Source organism: Limulus polyphemus, unplaced genomic scaffold (genome assembly GCF_000517525.1).
Source record: "Limulus polyphemus unplaced genomic scaffold, Limulus_polyphemus-2.1.2 Scaffold121, whole genome shotgun sequence".
In the NCBI taxonomy this organism is placed as follows: domain Eukaryota; kingdom Metazoa; phylum Arthropoda; class Merostomata; order Xiphosura; family Limulidae; genus Limulus; species Limulus polyphemus.
The window spans coordinates 767,713-774,231 of record NW_013665731.1 but is presented as its reverse complement, the minus strand read 5'-3'; positions in this window follow the sequence as shown (position 1 = coordinate 774,231).

The window sequence follows — 6,519 nt, the reverse complement described above, 5'->3', positions numbered from 1 at the left end:
TAGAAAGTTTACGTGTATGTCCTACATTAAACTTTATATCTTAGATTTAAGTTTTCTAAATTATTATTAAAATATTACAATGTAAAGGGTAGGTTTGATTTTTATTAGAATATTCTTGTTATTAGAGCAGTTTTCAATACTAGGCAACACCTAAGTAATTAAGTTTACTTTATGTTAATTAGAAAATTGTGCTGTATAGTCAGAGTTAATGATATTTTAAATAATTGACCGTCTTTAGCAGACGTCCAAAGCAAAAAGTTTAGAAAAATAAAATATTTTTCTGTGTTCTTTTTCTGTATTCCACATATATCATAAAAATACATGTGGATGTACGTTACATTGACATTTGTCACAAGTAAATATAAATTCAATGAAATAAAGGACCTTGAGTATATAAGTAATAAAAAAGTTTATTTTGTAATTCCTGGCAAAAATTAAGTAATGTTACAAATGTGACGTATTTCATTTTCATCGAACATTGTTTTCTTGTAACTTATCGTTTCAAACTCAAAATATTAGAATAATAATAATAAACATTATTTAGTTCCATTAATATAAATTAAAGATTTATAAAAATTTGTTCGAACATTATCCCTGATCATAATTCTATAAGAATCATCAGATTAAATTTGACATCAGATGTAACAGCTTGTTGTTAAATATTTTTGAATTAACATATTTGAACTTTCATTTTACAAAGTACTTTATTCGTCTACTTATCCTTTGAGAACACAATATTTCTTCAGCACATAGAAACTTTAATGAAACTTGCCATATTATTTGCTTAGTTTCGGCTTCAGAAGATAGGGAGCGCATAGTCTATTGTTATTTAGGAGTCAAGCTGCTATAGAAAATGGTGTAATATAAATATATCAGCATCTACTAACAAGGAATTTATTAAAATATATCAAGGGACAAGCCAAGAATATTGTTCAATTCTTACTAAGAGTATCAAGTAACAGCTCAGGGACACTGAAGCAACTCTTATTAAACATACCAAGTAACAGCTCAGGGACACTGAAGCAACTCTTATTAAACATATCAAGTAACAGCCCAGGGACACTGAAGCAACTCTTATTAAACATACCAAGTAACAGCTCAGGGACACTGAAGCAACTCTTATTAAACATACCAAGTAACAGCTCAGGGACACTGAAGCAACTCTTATTAAACATATCAAGTAACAGCCCAGGGACACTGAAACAACTCTTATTAAACATATCAAGTAACAGCCCAGGGACACTGAAACAACTCTTATAGTTATAAAAACAAGTAAATTGTAGATGTTTTACCCCAACATTCCTTTTAATTTGTCCATCGCGGCTCGAAGTCAGAAATGTGTAATAAATAACGTTCCAATCTAGGTTTTGTCTCCGACTAGTCATTACCCTATAAGCTTTTCGTTTAATACCATAATTCATCAGTTGGGTTGTACGATGTGAGACAAAAAGTTGTATAAAACACTATTTATACATGTAGTATAATACTTTAACAGTTATTGGTAATCGATGAGTTTGAAGGAAAATAAAAAGGATAATGATACTTATGATGAACAACATTGTTTATTTATACCAGAAGAGATGTAGGTAAACGATTTGGAATTCTACCTACTCCATCTTCGGTATTTAAAGCAAATATATAAAGAATTACATCATTTCTAAGTAAATAATGAAAATACTTTGCTACATTAACAATAATTTAACCAAACCTAAAACACTTAGAAAGTAGAGGAATAACAACAAAAATACTGTACATATTAAAGAATGTGCAATTTAAATGCTTGATATTCAGGGTTGGAGAGTGCTATTTAATGTAGAGGGTTCATTTACTTATCAATTTCAGATCAGTGTTGGCCTTGTTAAGGATATTGAAATTTGATAAGTCAGGTTCATGTCCTGTTTTTTTTTTTTTCACTATGTTGGCGTAAGAGGAAGCATGATTCAAGATTCAAGATTTTTTGGCGCCAACATAGTTAAGAAACAGGACATGAACTTAGTTATCAAGTTTCAATATCCTGTGTAAAGCCAACACTGATATGTAATTATTGGTTAAAGTAGTAGCTTATCACACTGCTTATTAGATAATTATACTTTATTAATTAATTACTTCCCCAAAAAATTATGAAAAAATCTATGAGTAGTTTTAAGTATATTGTAGTAAACTAATCGAACTGATTTAAATAAATACAAATAAACTTCAATATTTATGCAAACATTTTTCATTTTGATTATGTGCAATTAATCAAAATGATTTTTTTAGAAAACAGAAAGATGTATTAGAGCACAACGTATACACGACCTACAGAGCGAGGAATAAATAACACACACACACACACACAAGAAGTCACAAACAATGAGTACTTGTTACTAAACGGTCAATTCACCATTAATAATGCACTATTATATTGTAGTTGCTTTAAACAGAGCAATACATCTTGATTTTATGCAATCAAAAGTGTTTATCAATACAACGCATGATTATGAAATAATGTTACATATCTTTTGTATTACTCTTTACGATTCAGCAACGTTGTTTGCTTGCCTTTTGATAATATTATTATCAGACTTTTTTGCAGGCCAAGCCATGACTGAGGTTGTTCCATCTACCTCTTTGTACATCTATGTATTGTTTCACTATATCTTTTGGCTGCTTTGCTGAAAGATGAATCCTTGGCTAACAGGTCTTGTTCTTGAGGGAATGAAATGATGGATAAGAATCTGCATGTACTTTCTGTAGTCAGAGTTCCATTAATTTTGTGCAGATATCCAACATCATTGGCTGAAATGTATCCCATAAACTTAGGTAGATTCCCTAACATGCTTTATTGTACATTTTTTTACCTTAACCGTGATAACTTTCTGCTCTCTGCCATCGATTAAACCATCACTGGTTATTGCCAAACAATGTGAATTTAGACTCATATTTAAAGAAAACCCTATCAGACTTTTTAAGCCCATTGTTTATGTTGCTTATTTAAGCCTTTATCTCTCCTAAAAAGTGACTTTTGAGCAGCTAAAACGTATCTTACTGTTCTGATGGTAAAATACACACTTTTACTTGCAGCTTAGTCATTGGAAATATATCTACTGGATTTTCGTTTATCATCCAAAGATCATAAACAGAATTACTTATTATCACTTTTGAAGCTTTGGAATTCCTATCCAGACCATTTCTATTATCAACAGCACTCGTTTCACGTAACCTTTTCAATGTTTTCTCTTGAAACATAAAGTTTCGCCTCAATCTGTTTCAAAGAACAGCCTTCACCTGGCAAAACGTCTGCCCTTTTATCAAGTGACATTTCTGTCTTGGGAGCCATGAGTGTATTTACTAGTTTAGTCCTATCATTGGTTGGATGATAGCCAATCACGGTGATTGTACTCTGTCTGTGTTGTTCACACCATTAGAATTGAACTCTGTTTTCATAATCAACTCAGATACTGTATATTCAGAAATTAAATAACAATTATAAATACTTATACCTCTTCAAGAGTAATATAACAATGTTATGTTTGATTAAACTTGATAATCTCTTACTGATATTAATGTTATATTAGCATATGGTTTCTACTAGGAATAGAATAATGTAAACTTTCTTTTTTCAATATATTTTATTATATTCCAGTTATAATGATGTTTAGACCACCCGTTTTAAGTAACAATGTGTTATTTACTGAATTCATGAACGTTTGGCATCAGAATATTGGTCTGGTTCGTTTTTTTTTCAGAAATTTGCACAAAGCTACATCACGACTATCTGCTCCTGGTTTGTAACTGATAGACTAGAGAGAAAAAAGTTACTGAACAGCACCTACCGACAGCTCCTGGGATGGTCTTTATTGATATAATAATGTAATTTGATGGTCACCCTTATAGCCTAATGACTCCAAAATGCCGAGCTCGTTTTTGCGGCAACAGGTCGCGAAAACTGAATATTAGAATTCACAATCAAGGCATACTTACAATTTCAACACGCGTGTTCTACATGGAAAAAGAAATTTCGCCGCTGTATTCGGTTTCAGATTTAATAGATACCTTCTCCTCTGATGGCGGTAAACCTGAGGGCTCATAATGATAAAATACGGGTTTCGATATCCAAGGAGAGCACATAAAAAATAGCCCATTTTGTAGCGTTGTTCTTAGATAGAAATACAAACATTAAAATTAGTTTCTCTGGAAATGTTGATAATTTGTGGAGAGAGAGAACTAGTTGCTTCTTTATAAATGAAAAATTATGAAAGCACTTTGAACTGTTTTCACACACCAACAAAACATTAAACTAGCTTCAGTTAAAATAATAAAAGTTAGCAAAAGGTTTCGTTTGATTTCAATTTCGCGCATATATGTATAAGCTACACGAGGGATAGCCGTCTTTAATTTAGAAGTGATAGACTAGAGGGAAGACAGCCAGTCAACACCACCTACCGCAAACTCTTTGTTTACTCTCTTACCAACGAATGGTGCGATTGACCGTAACATTACAACCTCCCCACGGCTGAAAGAGCGACCATGTTCGGTGACGAGGATTCGAACCCGCAATTCTTAGATTGCGAATCATGAGCACTAATCACCAAGCCGTGCCAGGCTTAACAATAGGTATTTGGTAATTTTATTATAGATGTCATGTATTGAATTTACAAAAATAGGAAGCTATTTTTACTTATTGCCAGAAAAAGTCTGCACTTTTAGTTCTCTTTGATTTAGTGTTCAACGTAAAGATTGTTTCCGTTTTTTGTTGCTTAGCTAGAAAACTTTCGTATAGTAGAACTCCACTTAATACATTACAGAGATTTGAGCTTTATTTGTGAAATAAAAAGAGGAAAATAATCTGATGTTTATTTTGTTAATATTCTGGGGAAAAAAAGACTCTTAAATGTCTTAAGGGTGCTCTTGTTCAGTTTACCACTCCCCCCTCACTACTCCGTTATTTCCCCAAAATCTGTGATAGTGAATTTAATTCTTTCTCGCTTATTTTGAATTAATTAATTAAGACCGTTGACTTTTGTTTTTGATTTAGCAACTCTGTGTTTTCTGTTATAAACTGGGTTCATATCCTAATGAAACTTTCAGTTGTGGCGTGTAGCCCCGCCACGACACATAAAATCCTTAAAGACCTGATGAAGAGATAGCGTGACATTTCTGAATAAGGACGCATTGTAACCAGCACTGCCTCTCAGCAGTACGAGCCGCCGCTAGTTAACAATGCCTTAAGGCCAAAGCCATGCAAAGTAACTAAACTTGCGTGCTTTATTCGACGAAGCAAGTGTCGTAGTTTAATATCAGGCACCAGCTTCTTTCTTGGCTAGCTCTAAGCTGTCAAAGGTTTTTACTTCAGAAATGATCTATTTTCCATTCAAGTTCTACCTGCTTAAAGCAAATCTATTTATTTTTACTAGGTGACGTTGTGGTGGGTTTTATTACAGTATAAGGGCCATCTGATCCTACTGAAACAGCAATTTTCTAGGTAAATGAAACAAACATGAAATGTTAATGTTTGAAATTCGACAGTTTCTAAGAAATGGTATTTTTATGCTCGACCTTATCTGTGTTTATTGTATATACCTCGAGAACTTCGCCTAAGCTATCAATGAATAACAAAAGGATTTGTCAAACAAAAATCTGAATATTGTAATAAATGATATTGCTATTTGCAGAACTCAATGATCTTGCAAGAAAATATAGCATCTGGATAAGCTATTAATGAGGATAGGATATGTAACGTGGATATTAACTCATTATTGTAATAGATGCATTAATAGATTCCATTTTGTTTATTATCAGTGTAAAATACAATACAACAGGTACTAGAATAGATGATGTTGTCTCAGTGGACGTGAAGGAAGTGAAGCAACGCACAGTAACGGAAGTCGTCCAACAGAGATGAAAAACTATCCTCGGTTAAAGTAACAAGATATTACGTTTAATTTAACGTGAAAAAATCTACTTCAGTGAAAGTACTCGGACAGTGACAAATATTTAAAATAAGCTACTTAAAAGCTAGTTTGGTAATGGAGTTAGCCTACAGATCAGCGTAGCTATCTTAATAGTGGAAGTGATAAAACGTGGGCTAGGAGCAATTGAGTTTATTAACAGCAAAGGGTTTAATCTGAATGAGAAGATGCATTTTTTATATGCATAACATTCATGTATTAGGTGTAGGTCTTCTCTGCTCTTACACTAATTATTACTATAAACTCTGATCTGTAAGTTACTTAAATACATTTGATAGTAATTACAACTCACTTGTTTATCATCTGGATCACTACAAATCACGAAAAATGTTGATATATGTAGTAGTATCTGATTCTTAGAATTACTAATGTAGTTTTCTCCTGTTGATGTTGTGGTTGCTTGATCCGTATGGATAAGAATATGACTCCTTTTCTAGTTCACCAGTTTTTGTGAATGATAATAGAATTAATTAAGTGAAAAATGAGCAGTTGGTATTAAAATAAAAGTAAAATAAATAATTTCGTATTATTATCTTAACATATGCTTTGTAAATTGTTTGTTTTTTGA